The sequence below is a fragment of the Podarcis liolepis genome (assembly GCF_965112155.1).
Source record: "Podarcis liolepis genome assembly, chromosome: 5".
Taxonomy (NCBI): domain Eukaryota; kingdom Metazoa; phylum Chordata; class Lepidosauria; order Squamata; family Lacertidae; genus Podarcis; species Podarcis liolepis.
The window spans coordinates 20,101,801-20,122,172 of NC_139556.1; the positions used below are offsets into that span (position 1 = coordinate 20,101,801).

The 20,372-nt window shown below is 41.3% G+C and overlaps 1 protein-coding gene and 3 long non-coding RNA genes across 6 annotated transcripts in view; 2 read left to right on the top strand and 2 right to left on the bottom strand.

Moving 5' to 3' along the window:
• The window catches only part of LRMDA (leucine rich melanocyte differentiation associated), a 724,603-nt gene that overhangs the window by 362,518 nt on the left and 341,713 nt on the right, over positions 1–20,372 (top strand).
• LOC310706735 lies at positions 1,710–7,823 on the bottom strand. The gene is made up of 3 exons (XR_014526129.1): positions 7,752–7,823; positions 7,347–7,420; positions 1,710–1,950 (listed from the first exon to the last, which is right to left on the bottom strand). It is a non-coding gene; the product is annotated as an uncharacterized lncRNA (long non-coding RNA).
• Positions 7,867–17,370, top strand: LOC310706716. Of its 3 annotated transcripts, XR_014526105.1 has the most exons (4): positions 7,867–7,997; positions 9,428–9,552; positions 15,225–15,279; positions 17,096–17,370. It is a non-coding gene; the product is annotated as an uncharacterized lncRNA (long non-coding RNA). The 3 variants fall into 3 exon arrangements; XR_014526106.1 differs by lacking the exon at positions 17,096–17,370 and having other exon boundaries at positions 15,225–15,500; XR_014526107.1 differs by lacking the exon at positions 17,096–17,370 and having other exon boundaries at positions 15,228–15,500.
• Positions 14,965–15,487, bottom strand: LOC310706776. Its single transcript, XR_014526170.1, has 2 exons — positions 15,452–15,487; positions 14,965–15,112 (listed from the first exon to the last, which is right to left on the bottom strand). It is a non-coding gene; the product is annotated as an uncharacterized lncRNA (long non-coding RNA).

Here is a 20,372-nt window from a genome sequence, read left to right on the forward strand (position 1 = left end):
AAGGGAGAAGGATGGGATTAGGCCAAATGGGATGTCCCAGGGTTTCCTTTTTTTCCTTTTTTCTTTTTTAGCTCTCTTGGCTATCTTTGACTTAGAAAGCAGCACTGTACTTATTGGAACAAAAAAAGCATTTATTAAGTCAAATATTAATCTTTAGAATATTCATCACCTGGGTTCAATATGAACAATGGTAATCAAATTGTATGGCTTCTTGTGCAAAGGTAGAGCCCATCCATCACAAAGCTTGGCCTATAGCTGTATATCAATTTTCAGCATTAAAGTTACACAGTATTATCTTAGCATTAGGTTAACTGTCAAATAAAAATAAAAATTAATAAGCTGGAAAAAGGAAAAGACAAGGCATCCCTCATTTAAACCCCTTAACCAGAGCCGACCATAATTGAAATGTCTTTTTCTGAAATGTTAGCTTTAATTCAACTGAGGTTCACACCTCAACATATTTTTATGATTGTTAAATACTTCTGGAGGTGCAGAAATCATCAGGTTTTAATGTTCACATGTTATTAATTCTGTCTTTGCCCGATTGTTGCATTGTAGTGTAACTTGAGGATGAAATGGACTCCAGGAAACCAGTTTGACCTTGAAACTTGTTTTTCAAAATGGAGATAATGGAGCAATTCAGAGGTTTACTCTGGACTTTGTGCTTGCAGTCATCCTTTGTAGGTTTGTGTAAAACTGTAGAACTGCCAAAAAACAGGCGGGGGGGGGGGGACCTGCCCTAGGAAGGCTTACAAAGATTATGAATGCAATTTTCAGAATCCTGAACATGGTGGCTCCAAGTGTGGGGTTTTGTTTGGGGGGGGGGGGTATACATAGTCAGAACTTCCTGAATCAGAAATTTCAAAAAGCTTTCTGTGCCACCCACAATGGACCTATTGGGATGTGCTGATTCAAAATTGTCTTGTGGTTGCTGAGTGCGGGTTGAGAGGCTTGCCAAATAGCATCATGTATGACAGGGATAGCCAACACAGTTCTTGCCAGATGTTACTGGACCACCCCTTCCATCATCCCTGACCACTGGCCAAGCTAGCTGGGGCTGATGAGATATATAGTCTGGAATATAGTCAGGGATAATCACAGAGATGACCAACTCATGCTTTCACACACATACACAAACACACAATCTTTATTTTATTTTTTAAGGTGATCATAGGTGAATCAGGTACCCATGAATTCAGTACTCAAAATGGATTGCCTGTATCAAAAATGAAATTAACTTTTTGGTGGAAGCAATTCACATCCTTCTTAATAAGGATGTCAGACGTGGTTGTCAAGTAAGTGGGGCAGAAAGGGCACCATGTGCTCACTGGAAATACGCATAGGATGCTTTTGGTACCAGTGAGAAATTCCCCTCCAAGCAAATACCAGCTTTGGAAGAAGAATTCTCCAGTATGTAAACCTCTCAACTGAATGATCATCGATGAGGCATTGTGGTTAAAATGTCTGACTAGGACCTGGGACACTAAGTTCAAATCTCCATGCAACCATGAAGCACACTGGGGCAGTCAATGCCTCTCACCTGGACTAACTCACAGGGTTGTTGTGGCGATTCAGTGAGGGGCAGGAGAACCAGGTATGCCATCATTAGCTCCAAGAAGGAGGAGGAGGAGGAGGAGGAGGGATGTAAACACAATAAATAATAATATAAATTATATCTGGAACTGAATTTTTCTGGAACTGTGGACGAATGTCGAGAATTGGGAAATATTTTATTTTTAACCAAGCACAGGCAATCCTGTGTAGTATTATCATAGTACTTACCGCATATTTGAGTTTCTGAGTGCTTCACATACATTATGTCAGGAATCTTCCAAATTGTTTGCCAGAGGCGTGTTAGAGGGAAGTTTTGAACTGGGAGCTTCCTGGTTTACATCCTAGTCCAATAGTGCAGTACAGGCGGGAGGCAGTGATGGACATCAACATTGATGGCTTTAAAAGAGGAATAGACAGATACATGGCAGAGATGTCTACTAGTTCTTGTGCTCATGTTCTGCTCACTGATTTCTCACAGGCTTCTGGTTGGCCATGTGAGAACAGGATGCTGGACTAGATGGGCAACAGGCCTGATCCAGCAGGCTATTCTCATGTTCTTATTTGGGGTCAGAAGTCCAGGTCTCCACTAAGCAGCACAGTCAGGAGTTGCTCCAACATAACAGAACTAGCTCAGTTCATATCATGAAGTGATATGGATTGCCATCTACAAAGGGAGGGAGCATAAGACTGTTAAGTCCAGAGTCTAAAATTATCCAGTTCCACCACTGGCTCAGTTTCCCCACCACTATGTTAACCTAGTTTCCAGATCTTTTACCCTCAGACCAACAAGCAAGTGGGTTTCGTGTTCTGCAGGTGTTCATCTCTGACCCATAAATTAAAGCCTTTAGATCCTCTACCATAATTTTATGAGCTTACTCATATGATCTTAAGGCTTTTATGACCTCATAGGAAAGTCCTGTTCTGCTATCTGGGGACCATTTGAAATATTAATGACATAACACACATCAGTTTTGCTGGCAGACCTATTCTACCTATAAGCCTGCTTCAAAAAGGCACTGGGTGTTTTCCCCGTTCCCTCCCCCCTTTTACCTCACATTTTGTCCCTTTAGAAATTATCATGACGCATGTCAGGCGCTTTCACACAGAAGGAAAAAAGTCACATTAGCTTCCAAGTTTCTGATTGTCTAAATAACACAGTAACTCAACATACAGCTGTCTGGCATTTTGACAGTACAATAACCCATAATTCCTTCTGCCACTCAACACTTCAAGGTTAGCATTTTGTAGTTTGCTCTCAAGGAGCATTCATTTAAATTTTCAAGAGGCAAAGTGCTGAAATGCTGCATTATACCTCTTTAGATATATTTTTATTTACTTTTCTGGTGTCCAATTTTTTCCTCCTCTCCTGGTATTTTCTCTCTCTTTAAGTTGCCAGTGAAGGAGTTAAGTATTCTCCAAACTCTCTCTATTAATTTTGTATTTAATATAATAAACATTAACACTATGCCTTGCTATTGCAAGGGCATATAATAGTAAGATATTACTTAGATTTGTAAACTGTAGGGAAAGTCAGAAAAATGAATATAGACATGCTGATTTGCCAAATGGTTTGTTTAACATGAGCTTTGGTGTGAGCTTGGCTTGGGAGAGACCGATTACTGGGGTGGTTGTGGATGGGAGAACAACATGGGATTCTTTCTTGAATGACTTACTTTGAGAAACAGTAATATTTGGTCATCTTAAACTTCTGTATCACATCACATAGTTTTACCACACTAGAATCTCAACAATTTTATTGGAAGTTGGGAGACAGTCTCTCACAAGGCAAAGTTTGGTATGTTTTACCCAAGATCAGTTCCTTAGACAAATATCATTTCCATGAATGAAACTACAAGTACCCCCTAGGGGCATGACTATGGAAGTGATGAGTTGTTCTAGATCAGGCATCCCCAAACTCGGCCCTCCAGCTGTTTTGGGACTACAACTCCCATCATCCCTGACCACTGTTCCTGTTAGCTAGGGATGATGGGAGTTGTGGTCCCAAAACAGCTGGAGGGCTGAGTTTGGGGATGCCTGTTCTAGATGTTAGACTATATGTTCTAGCCTAGCATTTCCTCTGACCCGTTTAAATTGTTAATACATTATGCCCATTTTCTCCTTTTTTTTCTAAGATGAACAAACACAGCAAGGGCACCTACAATTTAAATAGTTGTGTAGACCATTTCGTGGGACGCGGGTGGTTCGAATCCCCGCGACGGGGTTAGCTCCTGTTGTTCGGTCCCAGCTCCTGCCCACCTAGCAGTTCGAAAGCACATCAAAAAACAAGTAGATAAATCTGGTGGGAAGGTAAACGGCATTTCCATGCACTGCTCTGGTTCGCTAGAAGCGGCTTAGTCATGTTGGCCACATGACCCGGAAGCAGTACACTGGCTGCCTCGGCCAATAAAGCGAAATGAGCGCCGCAACCCCAGAGTCGGCCATGACTGGACCTAATGATCAGGGATCCCTTTACCTTTACCTTTACCTTTACCTTTACCTTATAGACCATTTCAGCAAGCAAGGGATGAGAAAATCTCCCCCTGTTGAAATTCTCCCATCTGCACAATGATAAAGCCCTGCCCTCCTTTGCATCTAATAATTTCCCTCTTCATCTTCTGCATAGTAAGGGTGCTAAACAACAGAGAAAGGATGGTGACACACACCTCTGATACAATCCACTTATTGTTAAGGGCTATGTTCTCACACGACTTGTGGATCTTCACTCTAGAGCAGGGGTCAGCAAACTTTTTCAGCAGGGGGCGGTCCACTGTCTCTCAGACCTTGGTGGGGGGCTGGACTGTATTTTGAAAAAGAAGAAGAAGAAGAACAAATTCTGATGCCCCACAAATTACCCAGAGATGCATTTTAAATAAAAGCACACCTTCTACTCATGTAAAAACACGCTGATTCCCAGACCGTCCGCGGGCTGGATTGAGAAGGCGAGTGGGCCGGATCCGGCCCCCGGGCCTTAGTTTGCCTACCCATGCTCTAGAGCAAGGGTTGTCAACCTGGTCCCTACCACCCACTAGTGGGTGTTTCAGGATTCTAGGTGGGCGGTAGGGGGATCTACGGCACAAGCTGAATCCTCCTTCCATCGAGCACTGGTGGGCGGTAAAGAAATTTTACCATCAAGAAAGATGCATTCGTGGGCGGTAGGTATAAAAAGGTTGATGACCCCTGCTCTAGCGTATTAGATGCGGACTTCAGAGACTGAGATTCCAATTCCTGCTCAGCTGTTAATTTTCCTCCCCAACAATCCATTTGCAACCCTGTTAACTCAGAAAATCGCATTGATGAACCCTGGGGTGGTCTGCCAGCATAAAGTTCTTTCTCACCATTTGATATTTAGTATGACATGGGGGTATATTGATCAAAAAGCCACAGTTCCATAAAACAACATGTTACTGCACTGTGACATGAACACTGGTAACCGGGGCAGATTGTAAGATTATAACAAGAAAAAAACCTTCACACAAAAACCCCAATCTGAATGCAGCCTGGATGACCTAGGGTTAGTCATTTTTTAGTTTAACCTCTCACTGGATTGTTGTGGTGACAACATGGTTAACAGTGGTGGAGAAGAACCATGTACAAAGTCCTCCATGTAGAAAGGATGGGAAAGAGGTGTAATAAATAAGGCGAGAAATCATAATTAAAAAATACAAATGATTCTTTAAAATGTTGCTGCTTCTGTTTTCTATGCAACTTGGAATAGCACTGAATATTGTTTGGAGCAATTTTTGCTTGAACAGGACAGTTGTATAACCAAGTAGCCCTTTAAATCCATCTGTGCCTTCCTTCTTCCTAATATAAAAGAATGCAGGATTTCACTCTCTGTCTCTGCTCCAGCAGGAATATGTGCTGCTTAGGTATTCATTTCAGTGGCATTGACAATGCTGACAATATAATTGACCTAAAAAGTTCTGGATTTCCTGTTAATGCACTTTTAGAAATGTACATCAACTACAGAAAATCATTTCTATCTACATTTCGCTTGATTTCCATTTTCAAGAAAAAAGGGTTTCATCATTATTATTCTATTTGAATAGCACTGATATCTTGAGAGATGGAAGGAGACTTCTATTGTATGCAGGAGTACTTTATTTCGATATTTTCTTTGTCTGATTATACATGATAAACACACATTAGTGACATTCCGTGCATGTTTTGAAGATAAATGGAATATCTCTTTAAGCCATTCCTGACACTTCCTAACCTGTGGGTTTAATGGCATATTCTTTCTTTGATTCAATAATTTGTCTGTCAAAAAAGCTGTGCTGACATTCTCCTTGTTGTGGGACTGAAATGGAAAGAAATCTCTTATCTTTGAGATAATTTTTTTTTAAATCGAGGTGAACATTTTAGGATAAAAAATGTTTTTAAAATCATTTTGGTGAGGGGGGAAAAAGATGTAAGTGTTGACATTATACCAAGTGCTGGGTGGCAAGTGATAAAAGGAATAATATTATCTAAAACTCGAAGTCTTTCTTGAATTAATTAGGGAATGTGTGAAGTCTTTTTTTCAAGGCAGTAACCTCTATTGCTTCTTGCATAAGTAGTAGCTCTGTCAACTTACAGATATAAATGTCTAAAATAATGGACTTTGTCTGAACTAATCTGTGACTTTTCGGTTTTAGAAGTATCAGTGATAATCTTAGTGTTTATTTCAGTTGTTCCTATGCCTCCTTTTTTCAGGTTTGCAGCCAGAATGTCATGGTTTGTTTCATCCTAATATATAGGGAGGAATTTGTTGACATTTCTTGGAACAATATTGCACAGGTATCTTTAATCCTATAAGGATTTCAAATCCTCATTTCTCTCTGGCATCCTAGTTGTAAAGTCCATTCCTGTATGGCTGTTGTTACTCTGGGCTACTTCATATGTTTGGGATATAGGTGCCCCTGTGTTGCATGTACCCTTTAAAAATGTGAGAGTGAGACCTGAAGGTGTCTATGCTCCTTGTTGTGTGTTTATGTTGTCTTGACTAATTTTCTTTCTTTCTTTACAATCTTCTTACCCTGCTCTTCAGCTGAAAAGGCACCCAAATGCACAGATCACCATAGAACAGGATGGTGTAAAGTAAAACAAACCCTAATCTGCCCTCAAACTTACAGTCTAAAAGACATGACACAAGAGCAAAAGGGGATGGGGCTGGAAGAGGAAAACAAGAATACTCTGGCACTAGCACTGGACCCCATTGATAAAATTCATAAGATGAGCAGCCTGGATGTAAATAGTTCAGGGAAAGGAGAAGCTAGGGAAGTGGGTTCACTTCTTACTTTGTGTCTCCAGCATAGCACATGTATACAGTATGCAGATAGTGAAACTAGTAACGTACAACGTTCATGCCAGCTTTCAGACATTCAAATGTCAATGTATTTAGGATATTTGCCACTGTGCCCATGAAAATGGGGCAGGGATCTAGTCACCATTTTGTGCTAAGCTTCAAATGGAGTGTTATGTTGTGGTGGTGGTTGTTTTTTGTTGTTGTTGATAATAATTTCATTCAAAAATTGCTTCCCATGAGGCACCCTGAAGCAATTTACAAAATAATAAAGACATATGTAAAACAGTTACATATATTAAAACAGTACATATAAAAACTATATATCTACATATCTATATCTATCTATCTAGCTGTTCAGATGCAATACAGATACCAACTAAACACACAAGTAAAGTGTCATGTACTTGGTATTCAAGGAGTGCAGTGCATTGTGTGTCTTTCCTGGCCCCTTTGAAACTGGATGTCGGGGCTGTGTAGACTTGTGTCCTTAATTATGCACAATCACCTTTTGGTCCAGATATTTTACAATGTGCTCAGAGTCTTTTCTTCCCCTCACTTCCAATGGGTTCGACGGTCAAGCTATAGTATTTGAATTTAAAACACAGTGTTATGTCCTGAATTGGAATTTCATTGTGAGATCTTGCTGTTCAAAGAAGATATTACAAACAAACCAACCAACCAACCAACCAACCAACCAACAAGCAGAATGTTGAATAGGCACACACAAAAAGGCCAAAATCATTTCTTTTCTCTGTTGAAAAAGAAAGACAGGAATGTCTCTCCCCATGATGGAGATCACCATGGGTAAGTAGTGTGGCATGGTTCTGCCCCACCCATATCCTGTCCTTTAAGATTACCCAGTTTCTCTAATTCTCAATCATATATACCGTAAACAGCAATCACATCTTACCTACGGCAGGCTCGAAAACACAGGTTACAGATTACTACACTGGCAGCAATTAACACTTCAATAGCTCCCATCTCCTTACCATTGTTACCTCATCCCTGGCCATTTGCTAGGTTACATGGCAGTCATCTCATTGTTGCATCAAAGCCACCTGCCAATCAGAATCCACGTAGGTCAAGAACACTTTAAACACTGGCCTTTGTCATCCATCTGACAATCCATGGTTGCCTTGAGACCAGGAGCCTGTCTGTAAGTAGATACATGAGGACAGAAATGATTAGAAAAAAATGCTTTATTTTCTTTCATGCCCCATTCTGCCTTTTCCCATTGGGTCTCTTAAACAAGATTATTAGTAAACTGTCTTGAAATTGGGAGCTGGAGTCTGATGTGTGTTTGTGACACCTTATAGGAGAGTATATTCCCCCCCCCCCACCCTGTGGCTCAGTCTCTTTGATCCCATGCTACGCATTCATGTCTAGGGAGAACTGGAGGAGACCCAGCTAGCCTGCTTCCTATGAGGGATAAGCTTGGGCAGGATGTTCCCTCATCTCCCTATCTAATATTAATCACTTGTAGCACTGAGAATCACTATCACTCTCAGCTCAAGTTTAAAGGAGTGCAGGGTCTGTTGATAGCATACCTCAGTTTGGGTGCTTTTGAGTGCTTTGCTACAAGTACTAATTTCCATAACATAGACATTAGCCTTGAGATTTTAGCCTTTATTTTGTAAGACTTCTTTTTCCCCTTGAAAGGTAATATAATTTAAAATAGGAGTGACTGGAAATTGTGCTAGCTCCTAACATTTACACGAGGGAACATTTTGCAGGTGGGTTTATTTTATTTTTAAAAGAAATATTAATCACATCTGAACCCTGCCCTTCTTTCAAGAAGCACAGGATGGCTTAAAATTTTTATACTCTCAGTTAGGGACATCTCAAGAGCACCTGATGAACTTTAAGACTGTTTAACCCAAATATCTTTGAGTAAAAGGTAAAGGCAAAGGTACCCCTGACAGTTAAGTCCAGTCGCAAATGACTCTGGGGTTGCGGCGCTCATCTTGCTTTACACGCCGAGGGAGCCAGCATTTGTCTGCTTCCGCAGACAGTTTTTCCAGGTCATGTGGCCAGCATGACGAAGCCACTTCTGGTGAAGCCAGAGCAGCACATGGAAACACGTTTACCTTCCCGCTGGAACAGTACCTATTAATCTACTTGCACTTTGACGTGCTTTCGAACCACTAGGTTGGCAGGAGCTGGGACCGAGCAACGGGAGCTCACCCCGTCACAGGGCCTCGAACCGCCGACCTTCCGATCGGCAAGTCCAAGTGGCACAGTGGTTTAAACCACAGCCACCCGCATCCCCATCTTTGAGTAGTTTAACCCAAATATCTTTGATCCAAGGCCATCAATCAGTTTGCCATAGAACACTGGTTAATTCAATAATCTGGAACCTATAGCCCTCCAGATGTTGTTCGTCTGCAGCTCCCATGAGCCCCAGCCAGTGTGGCCGATGGACGGGGATGTTGAAATTGTGGAACTTCATCTGGGAGTGCCACAAGGTCCCAGTCTCTGGATTAAAGTCATCTACCAATGAGCACATTTCAGGCCTAAAACATGGGGAAGCTGGAAGCAAGTGTCAAATCTCTTTTTGTTAACTAGCATGGATTTATTTATCTTCAGGGTTGCTTCTTCTCCTTTCATCTTGATGGCCCTCTCCTTGTTCTTCTTGAAACGCTGACTTAGCAACTGGATATCATAAGTAATGGTCAGAACTCTAGAGTGTATGGGGGTCACCAGAACCGGAGGTACTGAATATTTGCAGATACATTTCAAACAACTAAGCTTCTTAGTACGGGATGCTTGCATGCCATGAGTCCTTTAGACCTCCAATAAAAAAATGAACTCAGTTGATTGGGAAGACAAGGATGTCCTGTCTGGAAGGAAGTTGAAAATGGGAGAAAACAATTCTTTGAGAAAAGAAATTTCATGACCAAAGGCGCCTGGAAAGCAAAACAGCAGTTGGGAAGTGTCCGCAAGTGATTGATTTAGAACAGGGGGAAACGTAGCTTCATTGTAAATAGTGCAGTCATCAGAGTCCTTTCCTTAGTGCTGGCTAAAATTATTTATTAAAATATTTATATTCCACCCTTTCTATCACAACAGCAGAATCTACAAAACAGGTATTGCTGCTTGTTGGTGCTACCATTTAGGTGGTACTGCTAACGTAATGCTAAACATCTTAAAACATAGAAACAGTACAATCTAGTTCAGAAGAATTTGTGTATTTGTTTGTAATATATTTAATCTGCCCTTCACCAGGTGGTTGCAGGGCAGAAATAATTATAACAAAATACAGAAACCAGTCCAATCCTCCCACTGGCAGACCTACTTCAGATTGTACAGAGGAATATAGTTGGGCATACAATTAATACATCTATAGCACTAGCAAAATGGAGAAAATTTTTCATCACAAAGACTGCATACTTTTAGGGTTGCCATGCATCTGGAATTTCCCAGAGATGTCCCCATTTTCAGGCTTAAAAGTTCTGTCCATTTTTTAGAATTTGCAAAAATGTCTCGGTTTGTTTGTTTGGTCTGCCCTGCCCCAATCCTTGTACTCCGCTTGCCAAGGTCAGCCGGTCTTGCATCTCTCTCTGTCTCTTCTCCTGCCCAGCTCTTTTCTCCACCCCATCCCCTCTCTGCTGGAGCCACCTGCCGGGCAGCGAGGGGCTGGCAGTGGCAGCGGCAGCTGGGCCTAGGCTGTGCTGGGTAAAGACCCAGAAGGGGGGAGGGGAGGGTAGCGACGGGAGGCCTGGGACTGAGGCAGCGGTTCCCTCCGGATTGGACTCCTGATTCCCGCCCCCCTGCTCCTGATCCCCCTTCCTTCTTTTCTTTTCTTTTTAAATAATATTTATTCATAGTTTCAGAGTAATAGGAAAAAAGAAAAAATAGAAAACAACAACAACACTACAATACATAAAAAAGAAGAAAAAGCGCAAAACATAAAAACCAATACAGCAATACAACAAAAAAAGAAAAAAAGAAAGAAAAAAGACACAAATCCCAAATTTCATATCTTTAACTTCTATTTGCTTGTTTCATTGACCTCCTCACACCTCCCTTTTTGTGTTCTAGTTTAATTAGTTATTTCAGCAAATTCTTTCCATCTTTCTCAATTTTTGTTAAATAATTTATCTTAACAATTTAACCTAATAATTAACTCAACAAATCCTTTCCATCTTTCCCCATATTCTGTTATTCAAATTACCTTAATTTATTTAATTTATTTCAAGGTCTCTCCAAAGTTAGGACCCTCCTCAGCTCCAGACTCCCCCTGGCCCACTCCAACTTCAATCTTCAATGACAGCGGCTTATACTCCTGTAGGGCCTCGGGTTTCTCCATTTGTATTACTTGAGGTGCAACCGCATCCTCCTCCATTATCTTCTGCACTTGCCCAGTCAGTACAGGTTCATGAGTTGGTCCCTGAATGGTTTCTGTATCAATATTCCCTGTTTGTCCACAGTTGTTAACCACAACAGTCATCAAGTCCATTTTCTCATTCATCAAATCCATCTTCTCATGCATCTGTTCCAGCAAGGCACTTGTCTTGCATAAAGCAAGCACCCAATCTTCCTCCCAGCTCATCTTTAGTCAAGGTCAGAAAAGACTGGTCCCATGATCTTAATCTCACAGCTGTTGAGTCCTCAAGTAAACTGCAGCAACAATTTAACAAGCTCCCTCTAGGGGAGGCAATTTCTATTTTAAGGCAAGTCCAACAAAGGAAAATTACTTTCATTTTTCAAATATTTTTCAGATATTTTGTTTCTTTAGAATGCAAAAGGCAACATTGGAATCAGTCTATTTCTCTTCTTTAGCTATCTGTCAAAATGTTCCATTCACAGTCAATGAACCTTTCCAACTATTTCTGTCTCTGACACCCCGTTCCCAGGTTAGAGACGGTGGAAGTTAATCCTTCTTCACTCCCTCTCCTGCAGGGGTTAAACAAAGTTCTCCCCCCTTTTCTCCTACTTCCAAGGGGGTTTCAGTAATTATAAATGAAGGAAATTAGACTTTTTTCATGGCTTTCCAGGCTTTAGCTTACAAAGTTTTTGCTTTAGTCTATATACAAAAAGCGGAAGGCGGACTTCCTGTTTTGAACCTTCCCGCTTCGATGCCAAATTAAGATATTTCTTGATCCAATTTTCCGTTTCTACTCACGGGTACTTGTTTTGAATCCAATTGTCCACAGGAAAAAGTCAGCGCTCTCCGGGAATGGCTGTGCGGCTTCACTCCGTAAAAATAGCAATCAGTTCGCAGCACCGCACCACTCACCCCACTTCGCTCCGGCGCCCCAAAAAGGGGTTCCCGGTGAGTGGGGGGGTGCTCCTGGTGCCCTGCCGAACCCCACGTTCCCAGGCTTCCTCCACCTGGGATTTCTAGCGGGTCCCCACCTTCGCCGCGGCGGGAAGACCCAGTTTCTACGGAGCCCGCTCCTCCAATCGGAGGAACTCCGCCATTCACCGATGGCGCTGACCCAGAAGTCCTCCCCCCTTCCTTCTTTTCCTCCCTCCTCACTCTTGCATTATTTTGCAAACTTTGGGGTGGGTGGGTAATAGAGTTTTTTAATGGGCTGTGTGTATGCTGGGGGAAATCTCTCTTGAGCAGGCAGAGAGCTCTTCACTTGGCTCCCCCATCCTTTCCCTGCATTGGGAAAAGGTTTTTTAAAAATCTATACAGTGGTACCTCGGGTTACAGACGCTTCAGGTTACAGATGCTTCAGGTTACAGACTCCACTAACCCAGAAATAGTACCTCGGGTTAAGAACTTTGCTTCAGGATGAGAACAGAAATCGTGCTCCGGTGGCATGGCAGCAACAGGAGGCCCCATTAACTAAAGTGGTGCTTCAGGTTAAGAATGGAATTAAGTTCTTAACCTGATGTACCACTGTATAGTTTTGGGGGGATTTTTTTTGCAGGCAGGGGTGTATTGAATCTGAATAATCAGATATATAAACCTATTTTCCACCCCATCGCCCAATTTACATGATCTGGAACCTATATTATTCCCTGCCTTCATTCTGCATATACCATGCCAATAAGATACCTCTCCTCTGCATCTGCCCCCCCCCCCAGCAATTTTTAAAGTTTCATGGTGTCTTTTTCTCTTGGGTGTCCTCTGTTTTGCTCTTCAAAATATGGCAACCCTACTTTGCAACCTTCTGAGGGCCAAATATTGGTTTTGGGTATGGGGAGAAGACAACGTGGGTGGAACAAATAATACTATTTTTTACTTTTGTGCAATAGATTTGTCTCCACACCTATTCTTTATCTTTATTCAGGAAAGCAAAATGCATTATCATAGTTCAAAGACACATTCTAGTCTAGCAAAAAAACCACACAAAACAACCCACTCAAGGAATATGCAAAGCAAGACTGGTGAGTGGCGTAGCCTGAGGAGACTCCTGAGGGCCAGATAGAGATACCTGAGTTCATATTTGGCCTCTGGGCCTGAAGTTTCCATCTCAGTATTCAAACTCTTTTGTTAATATTGTCAAGCTAATCTTTGCAGCAATCTTGTAAGTTGGGCTCATTATTTTTATCCTTATATTATACATTGAGAGAGGTGGGGGTTATCTAAGGCCTCCTGATGTACTAGAACACACAAAGCAGCAAGATCACTATGAGAGACAGAGATACCATACCCTACAAGTGTCCCAAATTTCCCAGGACACTCCCAGAATTACAGAAGCCATCCTGACTTCTGATTTGATCCCGGAATGTCCTGTTTCTCCCCCTCCAATTCCACCACTGCTGAGCCACATTGCCGTGCAAGTCAGTTGCCTCCTGCAAGAGCAGCCTCCAACATTCCTCTGATGAAAATTGGGGTTCGTGTCTTTTGGTGCTGTGCTGCCGCGTGAGCCAGCTGATTCATACAGTAGCGTGGCACTAAAACACACGTGTCCCGATTTTTATCAAAGGGATGTTGGAGGGTGTGGAGGTACCATTGTGCTAGCAGCAATGTTAGCTTAAGACCTGTTGTTCCAAGTGACACTCTTGAATGGGATTATTTCTGTTGCCCTTCCTCTTGGCAAGCTACCATTGATTATTGGAAGAACATGTGGAAATACCTTTACTATATGAGAGCCAGTGTGGTGTAGTGGTTAAGAGCAGTGGACTCGTAATCTGGTGAACCGGGTTCGCGTCTCCACTCCTCCACATGCAGCTGCTGGGTGACCTTGGGCTAGTCACACTTCTTTGAAGTCTCTCAGCCCCACTCACCTCACAGAGTGTATGTTGTGGCGGAGGAAGGGAAAGGAGAATGTTAGCCGCTTTGAGACTCCTTCGGGTAGTGATAAAGCTCTCTTCTTCTTCTATATATGAAATGAAATCTTATCAGACCCTATAATGCCCTTAATAAAGGCAGTGGACATGATCCAGTGGGAAGTTCTTAAGCAAGTGTATTGAAATCAAGGGGAGTTGCACCAGAGCAGTGGGGCTTGCAAAAGAGCACTTTCCTCTGGATTGTTCCCAGTGTGCCAGTATATATTTAACTTTTACTGACGTTCTAGCAAGAAGGTACGGTTGTTAGCGGAGCTGTTTAGTGAATAACCAGGTGATGAAGCAACTACATAAATGCCGGGGGGGGGGATATCCCTGGATAAACAAAGCAAATGCGTTCACATTGCCTTTTGCAGACATATAAATATTTAATAATCATCTGTCTACGGTGTGTGTGTGTGTGTGTGTGTGTGTGTGTGTGTGTAAATCTTTAAATAGACTGTTCCAAAGGCCAGAACCTGAATTTTAATTGATACACATTAGTCAATGTGGCTTTTTCTTTGGTTGAATGGTTTTATCTCTTCTAGGCAATTCTTTTCAAGACTTATATCTCTGATAAAACCTGCATTTTAAATGAAAGGTTCTTTTTTTTATATTGTAGCCAAAGAAGGAGCCAAACGTTTGCAGCTCAGATTAGATTGCCTTGATCCACTTGTTATCTCAGCAAGAAATACAGAGTAGTGTCCATGCAAAAAGTCTCTGTGCATGCGTGCATGTATGTGCAGAACAAAGTCTATGTGTACATACACTTGTGATTATGAGCAACCCCTATTATTATTATTATTATTATTATTATTATTATATCAAAACGCTTTTAATGTGTAGTCTTTATGTTCTTCCATGCTTTCTTATTAATACTGCATCCACCAGCCACATGAATGTCCAAAACTGTGTTTAATTTTTCTCCCTTTTTCTGGCCACGTAGCTCAAGGCACCTTGATTCAACTGTCCCTTTGGATGTACCTTCTGTATCTCACATGAGCCAATTTCGACCGTCTAAGTGCTCAAATTGAGCTATTTTGCTCTCTGTAAAAATAAACCCAGGACCATTATGTGTGATTTTTCATTCACACACACACACACACACACACACACACACACACTCCCCATTATTTTCTCCCTCCTCTCCTTTTCTCAGCAGCCCCGGTGAATGCAGAGTGGCAACATTGTGGAGACCGTTGCGTTCACTCCAGGCATGTCAACTTCAATCTGCTGCGATTTGGTGTGAAATCTGTGCCATGGTGCGGGGCAAGAAAGGTCAACCCCCCATAATTGATGTTGCTTATTCATCTGCTTCCCGTGTATTTTTCCCCCTCTCCTCTCTACACGCTGGCCTTTGTTTGGATAAATTGTTTGAAGATTTACTGTAGTCCTTAAAGCCTGAGACGCAGCTCCTGCCGCTGCCCAGCTTCAGTGTCCTTTGCTAGGCAGGAGGCTCTGTTTGGATGACACACAATGGCATGCACACACTCACAGAGGGAGGGAGGGAGGGAGAGAGAGAGAGAGAGAGAGAGGAGTTCCCCCCAAAGACAAAACCCAGAGGACATATTTGAGTGTAACAGTTGCGACAGTTTTTCAGGCCGATTCACTATAAAATCTAAGTCGTGTTATACAATGTCTTAATAGCTATTAAAACCCCAAAATATTATTTTTAGGAACTTAGGCTGAACCAAGGGTGAAAGGGCAGGGGCTGCAAGAGTTTGAGAGAAAGGGAGAAGTGATATTTCGAATTCCCTTATTGACAGTTTTCAAATTATTTCAAGAGGTAGAAACCCCTAATGATGATGACTGATGTGGCAATTTATCCTATTTTGGGTCATTACCTTTATTCTGCTTATGGCAGCAAATTGCTTCATTTACAATATATATATAAATATTATATTACTGAGCTGATCTCTTTGGCAACTTGAGGGGTCTTAGCCATGGATCTGAAAGAAATCAATGGTTACTAAGTGGCAGAATTTCAATGAATGTAAATGAAAGAGATTTTGAGTACTGCAAAACGAGTATAAAAGATATTTTTTTACATGTAGTATGCATCCTTGTGATTGCAGCCATGGGGAAAAAATATGCATATTGAACTCCTTATAAAAGGAAGCTTTTTAAAACTAAAACTAAAACAAAACAAAACAAAACCCAGAAAGGGCTACCTTCTGTAGATCAGAAGAAAGGGTGGGGGAGAAGGCTCCCATCACCCAGTAATCCTGCCTGTAGATTGAATAAAATAGTTTGAAATCATTGTTTTGATTCCCATTGACTGAAGGCTGGAGTAGCTTTATTGGTTAAGCTGTTAAGTCTGCCGCAGTTTAAACACTTCTTTCCTGGTGCGCCCCTGCTTCAATTGACCTTGAGATGCGTTATCTTAAGTTGTGTTTTGTTTTTGAAAGAAACATGTATTGCTTTAGATGCCCAAGGCTGCTTCATGGTTTAGGTGCATATATTGTTATTGTTGTTGTTACTATTATTATTATTATTTAGACAACATGCATAGGAACAAATAAGCATATGTCACACACGACAGAACTTTTTCTTCCTTGTAAAGCACAAAGAGGGTGGTGTACAACCCACTATTTTTAGCATATTTGAGGACAAGTGTATTCAGAGGATATACTGGGAATTGAGAGTTTTGGGTTTCAAATCCCTTCTCAGCCAGTGGATTACCCTGGACAAAGTGAACTTTCCCTTTCTTTCCAGGGTTTCTTCTCATTTCTTTTTCTAGGGATACTGTAAGGACAAACACGATAAGGAATACAAAGCCTTTGGTTTAAGAAAAATACACTTACTCTTTTTTTTATATGAAACCCTACAACAAACTGAAATTACATTTATTTAATCGAATTATATTAATAATAAACAAACACTACACTGCAAATATAAAAGCAATATATTCAACTGCACATCTAAATAAGTGCATTTTAAAATCTTACCTGCATATTAAATGCTATTTAAAAATAATTGCTGTTGCCGTTGGTTGATATTACTATTGTTATGGCTCCAATTTGTTTTCAGAATGATTTCTTCAATAAACACCCTTGGAAGCAGGGGACAGGACCACGCACCAATTTCTCTGCCTAAAGATGTAATGATAGTAAGAAGCTAAAATCCTGTGTTTGCTAAAGAATCATTACATTAGCAGGAATAACAGGGTAAAAGAAATTCTTTTGAAGCTGAAAGTAATTGACAATAAAATTCAGACAACCAAAATTATATAGAATGCTCCTTTTGCTGAAATAAAGGCCAAATTTATAAGCCGTGTTTGCAGGTTTACTCAAATGCAAATTGTTCTTTTCATAGAGATATTGGTAACGCACTAACTGCATTAATGTAGTGACTAATACACACAGCGATCTTTCAGATTTAGTGCTATCACCACTACAGCACAATATTTTTCAATAATATCCCCCTTTCTGTTATTTTTCATGCTTTCAGTGATTAAGTTACAACTGTGTATTGTATAGTAATTTATTTGGGGGGCGGGGGATCCCTAGGAACTGGCCTTTTCCTTCTCAGTCTCCAGTGAAAAAGTCCCTACCTAATTTCTCTTTAAAAAGAGTTTTCTATTGCTTTTTGATGCAGGATTAAATATAGATACAATATAGTCTACACGAAGGGCAGGTAACACAGTAAAAAATCATGTCCATGGGTTGTAAGACTTAAGATTGTGCCTGGGGAATAACTTGTTTGAATGCTGGAGGCAGGGAAGTTTGTGTGTGTGTGTGTGTGTGTGTGTGTGTGTGTGTTGGCTTTGGTTGGTGGTGATGGAGAATCCAAAATTATCCATCTTCTGCTTTTTCCATGTGCATGTTTTTGTCTAAATGTTACATGAGGTTTATGAATACTGTATGCAGATCCCTTGTGTGCAAACTGAAATTGTACACTCCAGGAGCTGTTCTACTGTGTAATCTGCTGTAGAGATAGCCTTGCTCTTGCAAATTCATCTTAAGAGAAAGGTGGACCGATAAGCCCTACCTGCGCTATAAATTTAAAGCAATATCATACCACTTAAAGTAGTCATAGGTTCCCCCAAGGAATCCTGGGAACTGTAGTTGGTTAAAGGTGTTGACTGAGGTACTTTGCTTCCCATGGAAGAGCTCATTGAAAGTGGGGAGGGGAGAAGCTTTCTTGTCCATGAACTGTTTAAAAAAAAAAAAGAATGTAAGAGGGGGAGAAGAGTGGAAGAGAAAAAAGTAGCCTTGTGGGGCAAAAGCAGCATGCAGCTGTTCTGGTGGTGCTTATGGACTGTGGGCATGTGTGGAATAGTGTGGGAAGAAGCAGAGGGTCCACCTGTTTGCTGCTGTTTTTGTTTTGCTGCCCGCCAGCCATCTGGAGCAGTAGGCAGGAAGTTACTTTTTTTGTGTTGTGGAGGGAGGAAATCACGGAAATCCCCTTTCTTTCCTTTTGCTGCTTGCTAGTCATGTGGCAGGCAGCTGCTTGAAGGGCTTTTTGAAAAGCAAGGTGAAGGAAGAACTTCAGAAATAATGTCCTGCTGCTGCTGTGTTTGCTTTGCTGCCTGAATATAAGGGTGACGGGAGGATATGGCAACATTTTCTTGGTTCTGTTGCATGCCATGCAGCAGGAATTGCTTGAAAGCGGTTGGAGGGGGGATGCAGTACAGAGGCTCATCATTATTATCTTCATTAGTGCCTTTTTCTGGCTTGTTCCAAAGTTGTTGGGAGAAGGAGGGGCCCAATGAAGTACTACTACTACTACTACCACGGCCTTGTTCCCAAAAAGAGCCCAGGGTGGTAAACAAACCAATAATAACACCCTGAAGCAATTCCAGCATGGATCAATGTGGGTGGTGGTAGGGGTAATGTTTAAAGCGTTAATCTGGTCTACCATCTTGATTCAAAATAGTACCTGGTGTTCAAATATAGACAGAGGCTGCCACCTCCAACTCAGGAACCTTTGTGCCGAGTTTAGTAGAAATTTATTGAGAGGCACTCAAATTGGTGCAGATTGGAACCGTCCTGCCAGACTGAGTGACAATATTTCCAGAGGTGTTCAAATCAGTGTACTTTGGACCTGTAATAAAAGGTGAAGTAACACAACAGTCACATTTTGGTCCTCCATCTTTGTTCAAATGGTACCCAGCATCCAATCATCAAAGAAATCCACCACCCCCACCTTGGAAACCCTCTTGTCAAGTTTGATGATAGTATCTGAAGAAGTGCCAAAACTGTGCCCAAAATGGGCTAAATCATGCCAAAGTAACATTTTAGTCAGCCATCTTGATTCAAAATGTCACCTGGCATCCAAACATAGATGAAAACTGCTGCCCCTTCTTGGGAACCCTCACAACAAGTTTGTTAACAATATATTGGGTGGCGTCCAAAGAGAACAGACAGCGACACATTTCCCATAATATATTGTATATATTTATATCCTGCTCTTCCTTTATAAAGCTCAGTGCGGATTAGATGGGAGTCCCAGTGTCTCCCCATCTAGGAAATGATCACTTCCACATATCAGCAGTAGGACTGTGTGCTCCTAGACATGACCAGTCATTTCTGCCCTGGCATAATTTCCTGTCAAACATTTTGTATTTTGCTGACACTTGAGCCTTGTTTGCATGTATAATTTTAAAGCAACTATCTTTAAATGACTCCCTGGCAAATTATGTGCAATCATAGTATAGTCTCCCTAATACCTTTATTTGACCTACCAAAAGGTGACATAAAGTCATTAGTAAGCTTTTGAGTTCCCCGGACGTCTTTATCTAGGAGGATATTAAACAAAGCAGGAGAAATGTAAGCTAGGCATATTCTTTCCCAGAGTATGCAGTTTATAAACAGCCTACGTTTCAAAACAGTCGTGCAGCAGTGTGTGGATGGCTGTTTTTGTCTTTTGTAAAAACTCTTAACTCTGAATGGTTTTTGTAAATATTCAATCGACTTCAGCTTGCAGTGTGATGTCACAAAGTGACAGACTGCTCCTTTCCCCCCCTCTGCTTTTCATCTTTTCACTGTCAAAATGCACCCTTTGGCAGGATATTTTTCAATGGCTAAATGTGAGGCTGAGACACATTGCTCAGGGTTTCCTCCTTCATAATTCCAGCTTTGTTCCATCTTCATCGTGTGTGTGTGTATGTGTGTATATATACATATATATATTACACACACACACATGGAGATCTCCCACTGAAATAATTACTTTTACTGCTTTCTTTTTTCTCCAGTTAGTTTTACTATATGGATCGAATTTTTGGGATTTTATGATGACAGCTCATGACTGTGGCTGTGCAAATAAGAACTCTATTTATGTGAGATAAAATATACGTGTATTA